This window comes from Archocentrus centrarchus, chromosome 24, assembly GCF_007364275.1.
Source record: "Archocentrus centrarchus isolate MPI-CPG fArcCen1 chromosome 24, fArcCen1, whole genome shotgun sequence".
Classification (NCBI taxonomy): Eukaryota; Metazoa; Chordata; class Actinopteri; order Cichliformes; family Cichlidae; genus Archocentrus; species Archocentrus centrarchus.
The window spans coordinates 28169079-28181986 of NC_044369.1; the positions used below are offsets into that span (position 1 = coordinate 28169079).

General features: G+C 41.6%; 1 protein-coding gene across 1 annotated transcript in view; it reads left to right on the forward strand.

Moving 5' to 3' along the window:
- The first annotated feature begins 290 nt into the window (after positions 1-290).
- The window catches only part of pnocb (prepronociceptin b), a 29370-nt gene continuing 16752 nt past the window's right edge, over positions 291-12908 (forward strand). The window contains exon 1 of the mRNA XM_030721499.1: positions 291-375. The gene's annotated coding sequence lies outside the window, so the exon portion shown is untranslated. The remainder of the gene's footprint in view (positions 376-12908) is intronic.

Below are 12908 nucleotides of genomic sequence, written 5' to 3' on the forward strand. Positions count from 1 at the left end.
CTGGATAAATCTTATGATGATGCATATTTTTAGAGGCTCAATGAAGACGAAATTGGTGTCGTAGGCAATGCCTTCTACGTCAGTGCGGGCCAACCGTTTGTGTGTATGTCTGCAGGTTTGTGCGTAAGAGAATGGGGGAATCCACCCCTCTCTCTAGCTTTCTGTGGTGATGTGAGTGGTGATATACAGGAGAAGGGAGGGAGGGGGGAGAACTGGAGGGTTGAGCCAGGAGGGAAGGGGTGTGCCATTATAAGAAGCCTCAGAGGAGGCATGCATTCATTCGTTGAAACCCTTAGCCTAAGGATACGAGCTGAGCCACCCAAACTCTCCTGTAGCCACAGAAGGGAAGACTCAGAGACATCTTTACACACACAGGTAAGGAAGTGCTCAAGTGTGACTTTTTTATGTGTGTGTGAGCCTACCTGTGTGGAGAGATTGTGTTGTTACATTGCCTGGATTAAAGAGGATGAGAAAAGATGCTTTTTCAGGGGAGAAAATAGTTAATTAGGAAAGGACTTGCCTCTTTCACGCACAATCTACTGTGCATTAATCCCAGGGGAGTGTCATTGTTTAAAGGCAACCACTGCTAGCATTCACCCTCTTTATCCCCCCCTTTTCATTTCTACTTTGTCTCTCTCTGGCGCCGTGATTTTGATTTTGACCCGAGAGGTAATTCTGTAAATAACCCCCCTTCACCTGGAGGATTCTCTTCTTTCTTTCCATTACCCAGTTTGTGTCCCTGTGGCTCTAAAGGTATCACAGTCACCGTCAGCAGTAAAGGTACCACACCTGATTACTACTTAATTAACAAGAGAGAGAGTCCCAGATCGTGCAGGGAAAGCAGTTAGTCACTCAGCTGCACTTTGCATCGGGCTGAGGTGTGTGTGATTTTTTTTAACCTAACACAGATCGAGTAAACAATATAACGTAGAAGTAAGGTGGTAAAATCGATCTGAGATGCAGATTATTTAAACTGTAAAGAAATCATTAAACTCTTTTTTTCTTGTTTATTTTTTGAAGAGAGCACCAGCTGACACTCCAAAATCAGCTTCAGGTTGATCTTCTGACTGATGGGGAAGTTTTACTCCATCACATTAAACACAAAAGCTCAAGTGAAGCATCAACAGAGGCTTTCTGGAGTGGGTCCAAAGTCAACCCATACCAGAGAAAAACCTCAAGAAAAATCAGCTGAACGCGGTTATTATGCCAAGCGCGTGATAATGATGATTTTAATGATAATGGTAATGAATGTGCATAATCTTTGCCTATTATCAGTAAAGACGATACTTGCAGAGACAGGGAGAAAATGGGTGGTTAATGTGCCATTTCCAGATAAATGGCTGCACACTAGGGGAATGTTTTATGACAAATGGTTACAGGACAGAGGCAGTGTTTTAGAGGCACATCAGCCCTGCTGAACTAACAGGTTAAATGCTTTGATTCCTGTTGCTTTTTACCTCCCCCAGATCTCTGTTTATACACTTTGTATCTCAGTATTTTCTTGTTCAAAGATTGTGCAGAAGTCCATGAAAAGTAATCCCATTTCTAAACCTGATGCCACATTTCTTTAAATCTGAGACAGGTTTAATCTACACCTTGTTTTACTGCCAAAGGATGTCACGATTTCATTTGCAATTAATGTTTTTTTTGTTGTTGTTGTTTTTTTTTTAAATGAAGCACCTTCTTGCCAGGGCATCACAAGCATTCTCTCTGTAATCATCTGAAACAGCTTTTAGGATTTCTGCTGCCTACACTAAAGATTGAACTGATTACATGATATTTAGGTGTTTTTTTTTTTTAATTTTATTTCTTGCACTTTTTCATATATAAATATCCCTTCTGATCTGATAAAAACAGCAGGATTACCTGTTATCTGTTGCTCCCACGCTGCTTCTACAACTATTTTGCAGTTCAACACTTTTTTTCTTTTTTGGCCTCACTGTCATCACTTGGACAAAAGTAAGGAGCTTGTCCGGCCGTGCTAGATTGCTTTCCAGGGCTCCATGTCCAATGGATTTGTGCAGGTGTCAGCGCAGCTTAACAGCGACCAGATCAATGATGACACAATGTCATCTGCACAACACTCTGAAGAATTTCAGCTGTACAGTCAGAGCCAGCGAGGAATTAATACTGCAGAACTGAGTGCATCGTTAAAGGCGTAATGTCCCCTTTGTGTGAAAACCTCTTGTTTTCCAATTTTCGAGAGCTGATTCAGCTTTGTGAATTCATTTGATGTTTTCAAATAACTTTTCGAGCGTGTCCATGATTCTTGGGTTGCATCAAACTAAATAACCTGTGCAAGTTTGGGGAACAGAGCGTCCAGGTTTCTTTCCACCTCCCAAAGACTCCCACACATCTAATCCTGCATCAGTCTCAGCCTCCGTGTTGGCTCATCAGCCAAGTGAACAGCCGATGCATGTGCACTACGCTCTGTTCTGCACCGGCATAATATTCTTTCCAGGCTATTAATGCACCTTGATGGAGGCTAAATGAGATGATTGCAGGTGTGATTTCTTTCCCCCACTATGACGGACAAATCTGATGCAGAGACTGATTGCTGGAGAGATGTCACCCAAGTGAGCGTTTACCCCCAGGTGCAAATATATTTCCAATTAAAAGAAACCCTGCTTGAGCGATTGATGGAACAGTAGTAATGATATGCTCAGTTGATGTGATGTGATGGTGCCTGGAAAGAAACCAATAATGAATGTAAGGGGTGCAAGATTCCCCACTTAATATTTGGGAGAATGTTAGTGTAGTCCGTGCAGGATATAAGGAGAAAAAAAAAGCACTGTGATTTATTAATCATTTCTGCTCAACCTGAATGCACTGCAGTCTGCATTAGATAAGATTTCCTGAAGAATAGAAGCAATGAGAGATAAAAATCATGTTGTTTTCCAGCAGCAGGAGTTCTGATTCTTCCAGCAGATGTGAAGAAGCAGAGATTAAGACAAGGAGTATTTCAAAGATAAAATGAAATCTCGAGCGCACGGAGTGGCGCGTCATTACAGAGGAAGCTGCACTCGCAGGATCATCACGACCCTAACGCCCCTTACCCTCATGGGCGGGAGGGGTTAGGGTGGTACTGCACCCTCCTCGTACTCTCCCACGTGACGTCATATCACCGCAGCCACGGGTGTAAAATACAGGGGGAACAAGGTGGTCTGGGACTCTTTCTTTTGGGAAAAACAATGTTGTCTTCATCGGTGCGTCATTGTATGCATTACTAGATCATTTTAAATCATAATGTGCCCACCTTCCTTAACATAAATATATATCTTATTATAATGAGAAAAAGAGGGGTTTTTTTGATAATGTTTTTCACAAGGATGACTGTTTAATGTAAGTGTCCTGACACACACACCTGTTGTTGTCTCCTTCCTCTGTCTCTGCTGTTGCCCTCCTCTTCTCTCCAGGGAGCTCTCTTTGTCTGTCTGCCTCTCTGATGAGCTCCTCCTCGTTTTCCCTTCTTTCATACCACAGGCTACTCTATTATGCTAATTATATCATTCTGTTATGATTAAAAAAAAAAACACACATTTTCCTGTGAAATAAAAGCTTGAAGACCAAAAAGAGAGAAGAGAAAATATTGTTACAGGGCAGCCATTGAGGCAGGATGTTTGTCCACAGTTGAAATTATTACAACCTGCTGATTTTTAACCGACTGTTAAGCGGTCTTGGAGAATTTAATGATTTCTCACAGCCCTCATCGGTCGGTTCTTGCTTCCTCCCCATGCCACCCCATTTAAAAGGTCCTACAAATGCCCCTGCTTACTCTTGACCCCTTTATGTTTCCCATAACCAGTCGAATCTTTTATCTGTGTCACAAAAACATTACTTAAATGGTGCAACGGGCCAGGTAATAGTTCCAATCCTGAAATCTGCTGCAGCCGTGGCAGAAAGTCCAAATCGGATTAAAAGCATTTCCTCAGATTAGTCATTTTAGGATCCGGAAAGGCACAACTGCAAGCACACCTTCTGCGCCTCCTGGTTGTCGGAACGGTCCGCTGAGTCACACGCAGTTTATCTGTGGCTGCGCAGGCTGGATTTTCACGGTTGATGATCCCGTGGCTCCGTGTGTGTGTAAATCCTCCACGATCTGAAGGTTTTTTGGAAGAGGAACTTGTTATCAGTGTTTTAACAGGACAGTGGGGAGCCTTATTTGGTGTTTATTTCAGCGGTATTGCATTATTGTTTGTGGGGGCTTTGGGAGGTTTTTTTTTGAGTTTGGAGTTGGACCAGTACAGCGGAGTGACTCGATTGAAGGGGCCCTTCAGTTTAATTGTTTAACTATTTCATCAACATTTTGTCTTTTCACACCTGAAAATTTGATGCTTTTTCTTCATTTTACATCACAGTATATAGTAAACATTGGCTGAACCAATAGGAAATCATTTTCATTAAGTGAGCCTGGTTTGAATGGGTGCAACTGATAGCACTGGCCAGATTAAAAGCCCTTTGTAGTGTGGGTTTAGTTGTGCAATTGTGGTGTCAAAAGTGGGGGAGTTGTACTTTAAATGGAACCAATGTTCATTTCCACCTCCATATTTTTATTTTTGGATTCCACTAGAGTAGGTTTTCACAATTCATGGCTTTAAAAAAATCTTTACATTATACTGGCCCATGATGAATCCCTCCACAGTTTTAGCTCCTCTGACTCCCTTTAAGCAAGCTTTCTTCTGATTGGCTGCCCCTCTTAAACAGAAGGTTTGAGCAACAAGTGGATGCATGTGAGACTCCACGCAGCTGTTTATTTAACATCAAGATCACTACATGACAGTAAACCACCGTCAACAAGTACTTGGTCTGTAATGCCAAATGCATATGACCATATATCATTACAAAAACTCACACTGAAAGTTAGAAAAACTAAAAGCATTTTTTAAAAGATAAAAACTAAAGTGAAACTAATCTGAACAAAACTGAAAATAAGAAGGAAAAACAAAAGAATGAAAAATAAAAAACTATGGTACTTTTGCTCCAAGGTTTTTATCTGCTGTTTCACGTATAATCAGCTCAACACAACCAAGGTTAAGGACAGTTTGTGCTTCTGATCTAATCTGAAATAGGAAATATGTCCTCAAAGTAACAACAGACTTTAAACAAGTGCCATTAAACCATAAAAAAGTTGACTCGTGTTTTGGTACGAGCTGATCTCATATTGTCACTTTGTATGTTGGTGGGAAGATGAATATAATAAAATGACGTTACGTTCGGTGTAGATAGTTTGCAGCTCGGCAGACACATTTGTAACCAGCTTCTTTTTATGATCAGAAAAATGTCATTCCGGTGACATTTTTATCTCAGCCTCTTTCCTCTATCAGGTCATTCAGATTAGAAAAAAATCCCACTTATCTGCAGCACCATGCAGATAGCACGGCTTTTATTTGCTCAGGTTTTGAGATACACATCTTCACCCTTAATGCCGCCGCCTCGCTACAGAGGAGGTGAATGGCAGTCAATTTGTTGCCTTCACAGGAGGGACATTTGAAAAAGTCAACAGAGGCCTCTCTTTCCAAGATTTTTTTTTTTTAAACTTTCCATTTAAGTATTTGAATTATGATTCTGGATCATCTGGAGCAGCTGACTCACAACTTCTGCTGTTGAATTTGTTTCATGTTTAAAAGTTTCATTCGCCTCAGGTGTAACTGACTACAGGCAGAAATCTCAAAGCTTATAAAAGTCTGTTTTTATATTTAAGCAAAGTGACACTTTAAAATAATAGTTTTTTTTTGTCCAGTTGTTCACAGGCATCCAAAGACATGTATCAGAAGTGAATTTTGAACCAGCATCTTTGTCTTTTCCGGTCTGTGTGCACACACCAAACACACTTTACTGGCTCATTATCTCAGATCAACACATTTTCCAGAAATGATTGCAGAGTGTAAGGTGATAAAACAGTCATGAATCTCGGGGACATGAAGAACGAACCCACTTTCATTAATGGCCCATGAGATTTAATAGGCAGAGAAGAAATTTTAATCATCTTCCCTCTTTTAAGTGACCGCATCTTCATGCAATCCATCTTTGGCGGCTTCTGGCTCCAGGTTGGTCTTAATGACCGGCAGTTACGATCTCAAACCAATGGAAAAGACTGGAAACCTCTGCAATATGTCTCTAGAGATAGCGGATCAGCTATAACTTATAAATGTGGGAAAGGAGAGACAGTGGGAGGTGAGAGGCGGAAGAAGGGGAGTAGCGAAAACTGGAAAGTGGAGAAGATGCAAAAGAGGGAGCAAGAGGGAAACTGAGAGCGAGGGACCCCTGGGTTATCTACGCATTAGCAGACTCCTTTGTGCGCTGCAGCTTTATGCAGACACCTAATGGATGAGATGGAGTGAGTCAGAGCTTTGTCAGAGGAGCGTGGAGCTTTTCTTCCACCCCACTCACATTTATGACACTTTGGACTCTTCTCCGCCCTTCATTAAAGCTGCTAATGCTAAATTATCCCACTGTTAGCTTATTAATTCAGCTCACTTTGCACCTTTGTACACAAATGTACAGGATAAAGCCCCTCTCTGGACGTTCAATGTTTTTTAGAGACTGTATTAAAAGTATTAGCATAAGGAGAAAGGCTGCATTATAGCCGGGTGTCTGAGGGAGTGGTTCTCAGCCGGGAAAGGCCGACGTGCCCACTCTGAGTTGGGAAAAGTTCCTGGGTGATCTACATTCCTGCCCTCACCCCACCCTCACTTATGGCCATGAGATGTGGGTAGTGATCAAAAGATTAAAACTGTGGATACAAGCAGTGGAAAATAACTTCCTTTGAAGGGTCTTAAGAGACAAGGTGAGACACCAGACCTGGTGATATTCTGGTGCATTCAACCCTTGAATTGCTAGTTAACTAGTCTGAAGTGGACTATTGTCTATGTGTGAAAATGGCTCTTGACTTGGAAAACTGTGTCATTCCCTTGCTCATCCTTGTTAGTAAAGTCTATCAGTGAATAAGACTAAAGTACCGTGACTGCATTTTTCTCTTTAGATAAGACTAAAAACACCTTCATGACCTGTTTTTGCCCCTTCACATAAAACGTTTCATAACACACTAAAATAAAAATATATCTGGGATGACAAAAAGTTGAAAGGCACTTGCCTGCGCTCTGAAAAAATTAGATTAGCCTTCCTTCAACAAAAAGGAAAAACAGATCACTCTCCTGTTTCTGACCTCCCCGCTGCCCTTAATAATTTTCATTCAGTTTCTTTAAGGACAGTAAACTGGTGGAAAATTACTGCAGATTTTTCTGCTCTTGCGTATTTTCGGCTCTGACAAGAAACGTACTCAGATAACAAAAGTAAATGCACGAGAGCGTTGGCCCTTTTATGAGTGTTCTGATTGCTTCCTCTCTGATTCAAAGGGAAGAACATTTCTCTTGAGAACACGTAAGACTTTCAGGGTCTTAGTTAACTCTAATGGAAGCACAAGACAATATATTTGTTTTGGAAAGAACTGGGTAAAAGCATTCATTTCAGCAAGACGGAAAGAATCATCTGAAAACGAAGGATGCCAGGCTCCTTCGTTGAAGCCCATTTTTCTTTTTGCTTTTATGTCAGAGTTCATTAAGAACGCCAAGGTTTTCTTTTTTATATTTACGTATGATGAAGCTTTATTTTTGAATGCAACGCCCTGACCAGGCTCCGGTGGTGTTGGGGAAAAGCCTAGCGTGTAGGGGCATACCCTCCTAGCGATAAACATTTCATATATCATCACCCTGCATCCAGTCAACTGCCTTCTCTGTCGGATACATTATGGAAATGATACGAAGTGTTAAGGATAACTGATATGCTATTCAGATTTATAGGTGGCTAAAATGGACCAGAGGCAATATCAAGACAGAGAACTGAATCATTCAAGGAGATAGGGCAGAGAGAGGAGTGTGTAGGGCCATGGCTCAAAGTGTCACGCAAATTGAATTTGATGTGATTGAGAGATCCGGACAAGTTGTGACTCTTCTGGCCCTTGTGCATGATGGCAGGTCCATGTGGTAAGCCACACATGCCAGAGAAAGAGTGATAACCTAGAAATGTTTTAATGTCGGCCGTTGCAGATTATTTACCTGCTTCAATGATCAACTACTGGTGTCTTTTTAAGTGGTCCACAACTGAGTGTTGCTCACTCTGTTGCCAGTAAATGAACAGTTCATTTTGCCAACAAACATTTTAGTGCACGTTATTGGTGCTCATAACTTTAATGGTGTATTATCTTTGTGAGGTTCTTGACCCTGATTTAGGTGCCAAAAGATTTTCTGCTGTTTATCTGGCTGCAGGTTGTGGAGCCACCTTACCCCAGCCACCTCCTCCAGCTGTCTCCTTTCAGTGTGGAGGAGTGGCAGCTCTACTCTGAGCTTCTCAGCATTTCTCTAAAGAAGAGTCGAGACACCCTTTGAAAAAAGCTCACTTCTGCTGCTTGTACCCACAGCTCGTGGCCATAAGTGAAAGTAGGAACACACTATATTGCCAAAAGTATTCGCTCATCTGCCTTCACACACATATGAAATTGAGTGACATCCCATTCTTAATCCAGAGGGTTTAATATGATGTCGGCCCACCCTTGGCAGCTATAACAGCTTCAGCTCTTCTGGGAAGGCTTTCCACAAGGTTTAGGAGTGTTTAGGGAATTTTTGACCATTCTTCCAGAAGCACATCTGTGAGGTTGGATACTGATGTTGGATGAGAAGGCCTGGCTCACAGTCTCCACTCTAATTCATCCCAAAGGTGTTCTATCAGGTTGAGGTCAGGACTCTGTGCAGGCTCGTCCATGTCTTTATGGACCGGCTTTGTGCACTGGTGTGCAGTCATGTTGGAACAGGAAGGAGCCATCCCCAAACTGTTCCCACAAAGTTGGGAGCATGAAGTTGTCCAAAATGTCTTGGTATGCTGAAGCATTAAGAGTTCCTTTCACTGGAACTAAGGGGCCGAGCCCAACTCCTGAAAAACAACCCCACACCATAATCCCCCCCCCTCCACCAAACTTTATACTTGGCACAATGCAGTCAGACAAGTATCGTTCTCCTGGCAATCACCAAACCCAGACTCATCCATCGGACATCCAGATGGAGAAACATCACTTCAGAGAACACGTCTCCACTGCTCTAGAGTCCAGAGGCGGCGTGGTTTACACTACTGCATCCAAAACTTTGCATTGTACTTGGTGATCTAAGGCTTGGATGCAGCTGCTTGGCCATGGAAACCCATTCCATGAAGCTCTCTACACACTGAATGAAGGCCACATGAAGTTTGGAGGTCTGTAGTGATTGACTCTGCAGAAAGTTGGTGACCTCTGTGCACTATGAGCCTCAGCATCCACTGACCTGCTCTGTGATTTTACGTGGCCTACCACTGTGGCTGAGTTGCTGTCATTCCCAATCATTTCCACTTTATTATAATACCACCAACAGCTGACTGTGGAATATTTAATAGTGAGGAAATTTCACAACTGGACTTGTTGCACAGGTATCATCCTATCAGGGCACCACGCTGCTCCTGAGAGCGACCCATTCTTTCACAAATGTGTGTAGAAGCAGTCTGCATGCCGAGGTGCTTCATTTATACACCTGCAGCTATGGAAGTGACTGGAACACCTGAATTCAATGATTTGGATGGGTGAGTGAATACTTTTGCAATATGGTGTAGATCGACTAGTAGTCTGACAGTTTGTTGCTATTAGATTTAATACATAGACCCACACCACATTGTTACCCAAAGATAAAAATAATAAAATTGCTGTTCAGGCTTGTGTGCAGCTCGGTGGCTCGGTACAGATATTTTACATGAAAAGGTTTTGCTGCACAAGTGTTTAAACATAATTTTGTGTTGAATAACTGTTTTCGTTTATGTAAAAGCTGCAATCCTAATGAAGTAGCCTAATAGTACAAAGGTTTCACTCTTAAAATATATTCGAGGTATATAGAGTAAAAGCTACATTTCATCACAGGTCCTATTCATGTTCTCAGTCAGTGGTATTGGGCATTGTAAGATTAATTGGCCCAATGTCTGGGGGGAGGGGGGGGGGGGGTCCTCTACCCTTCACTGTTTCCAGTGAGCAGAGCTCAGTTAATTATGAAAAGTACATTTTGTATTAAATTTGCATTACTATTATTACAAGCCTCGATCCTAGCTTCTTCATCTTCATTTGAATGGGCCGTTTTATGGTGACGTATTGCAAAGTAATTTGTGATTATAAGACAAAACATATTTATTCATTAATCCTTACATTCATTTATAATAAATCAGATTGCTGTATAGTCAGGGCTTAGGCATAAGCTCTGAGGTTCTAGAGAGGGCAGCTAGACTCACAGAGCTGAGCTCACTCTTTGGCTCTGTGTGCATTTGCACACGGCTGCACCAGATCTGTATTTGCTGAAATATTAAGTGCTGATGATTTTATGCCAAAATGAAGAAACAAAAAATTGCACATGAATTATGTCCTACCACAGCACTGGTGTCAATTCAGAAACATACAACATGAAAATGACCACAGAATGGAAATAAAAAAAACAAAACGCCACACTTTGTAGCATATACAATGTGTGTGTTTTCTACCTAACATGGTCAGTGAAGCAAATAATAGCACTGGACTCTCTGTTAATGGGATCAATTACAGGGGCGTGAAAGGGTGTGTGTGAGGGGAGAAAAGAGGTATCCAAGTGATGTAAGAAACATTGACCAACAGCAATCACTTCATCCCTTCTGTGACAACAGGTTGACCAGCACAAATCTTTACAACCAGCTCACTATTATACCGACTATACAAATCTCAAGGCCACAGACTGATGACAGCATAGTCTATTAACTGTTAATATTCACATAGATTGCTTTTTTATAATGGCTTTCATTCAAAATGGCCACAGCAGCAAGCAGTGGCTTTGATCATTTATTCCCTTTAGGGCCTTTAGAAAGAAATCATCATTGCCAATTTATCAACAGACAGGTGCAGCAAAAGGACAAACAATTGTAATCTTGAAAATTTGTTCAAACTCCAGATAAATATTGATTTTAAATATTTCTGTATGATTTTAAATAATCAAGACTAAGTCAAGGTTTGTGGATGAAAACATCCTGTGGTATTCATCATCAGGATAGTTCAAAATGTCTTTGCTGTGTCCACTCATGAGTATCTGGGTAATTCCCTGAAATCCCACATCCTGGGTGGTGCAGAAACATTCATCACATCAACTTTTCAGAATCCCTCATGTGAAATAAGCTGAAATAGCTTCTCTTAGGCTGTAAATGTCTTTGTCAGAGTAGCAGCTTGTCTCTGACTGTAAACGGCTGCTTCACAAAATGCATTTTCAAGGCTTTTTAAATCAGTTTGAAATGTCTTGACTTAAATGAGTGACGCCCCCCCCCCACCCCCCCACCCCCACAGCTTCATGAAAGGATGACTGGCGCTCAAATGAAACTCATTAGAGAAGTTTACCTTATCCAACAATGTCCTAACAACATGATGAAAACACGGAAAACTGTTTGGTGAAATGGAAGTTCTAAAGCTTTATGGGGGTATATTGGATATCTGCATGACACTAATGCTGCACCTCTCTGGCTCAGAGATATTCATGGATCAGTCCCATATTGTTCAGCTAAAAGCCTAAATCACAATATGAGCCTTTGAATGTGTGGAGGCCAACAAATGGAGGTCCATTGTCTAGTTACTAAAACATTTTAATAATTTTATTATTAATGATGTTGATAAAAATGGCCTTAATAGTATGCTCATATTAACACACTGGTAGAATACCATTAATGTGTGAAAGGTGGACCTTTGTGATTCTGGAGCCTATCCAGGGGCTACACCATCACTTACATTTTGCTTGTTTACTCATTTGTTCAACTTACTTAGCAAAAGCCACTTACAGGAGACTCTAACTATCTGAAATGGACTTAGTCAGCAGGTTACCAAATGATCATTGCAAAGCAAACAAACAGGTCCCCTAATGATTTCCCATGAAACCATTTATACTTCTGTAAATGGGTTGGAGTCACACCTGACATGTTTCATATGCTATTGGCTATGAGTGGTAATGTAACAAAATGGAAATGATCATGTTATGCTAGTTTTGGCCTATTTAAAACCCAATTCCTCCCCAAAAAAGCTGGGACGCTGTATAAAATGTAAGTAAAAACAGAATGCAATGTTTTGAAAATTTCATAAAGCCATATTTTATTAACAATAGAAAATAGAATCATATCAAATGTTGTAATGAAGAAATTGTACCATTTTAAGAAAAAATATTAGGCCATTTTGAATTCTGACATTAAAGTCAGAATTCTCGCCCCCCTTTTTTTCCCCAATGGTCCTAATCCTCTTCTGTAGAGAACTGGAAAGCAGCTGCTGGACTTTTGGGAGAACAATATTGTCCCATTTGTGTCTGATAGAGTAGTCTAGCTGCTCAACAGTCCTAGATCTTCTGGGTTGTGTTTTTTCATCCATCCATCCATCCATCCATCCATCCATCCATCCATCCATCCATCCATCCATCCATCCATCCATCCATCCATCCATCCATCCATCCATCCATCCATTTTCTTCCACGGGGTTGCGGGAGCAGCAGCCTAAGTAGAGAAGCCCAGCCACCTCCTCCAGCTCATCCGGGGGGGAACCCAAGGTGTTCCCAGGGCAGCCGAGAGATATAATCTCTCCAGTGTGTCCTGGGTCTGCCCCAGGGCCTCCTCTCGGTAGGACATGCCCAGAACACCTCACCCAGGAAGCATCGTAATCAGATGCCTGAACCACCTCAACTGGCTCCTTTCGATGTGGAGGCTCTACTTTGAGCCCCTCCCGAATGCACTCCTCACCCTATCTCTAAGGGAGAGGCCAGCCACCCTTTGGAGGAAACTCATTTCTGTTGCTTGTATTCACAATCTCATTCTTTCTGTCACTACCCAAAGGTCATGACCATAGGTGAGGGTAG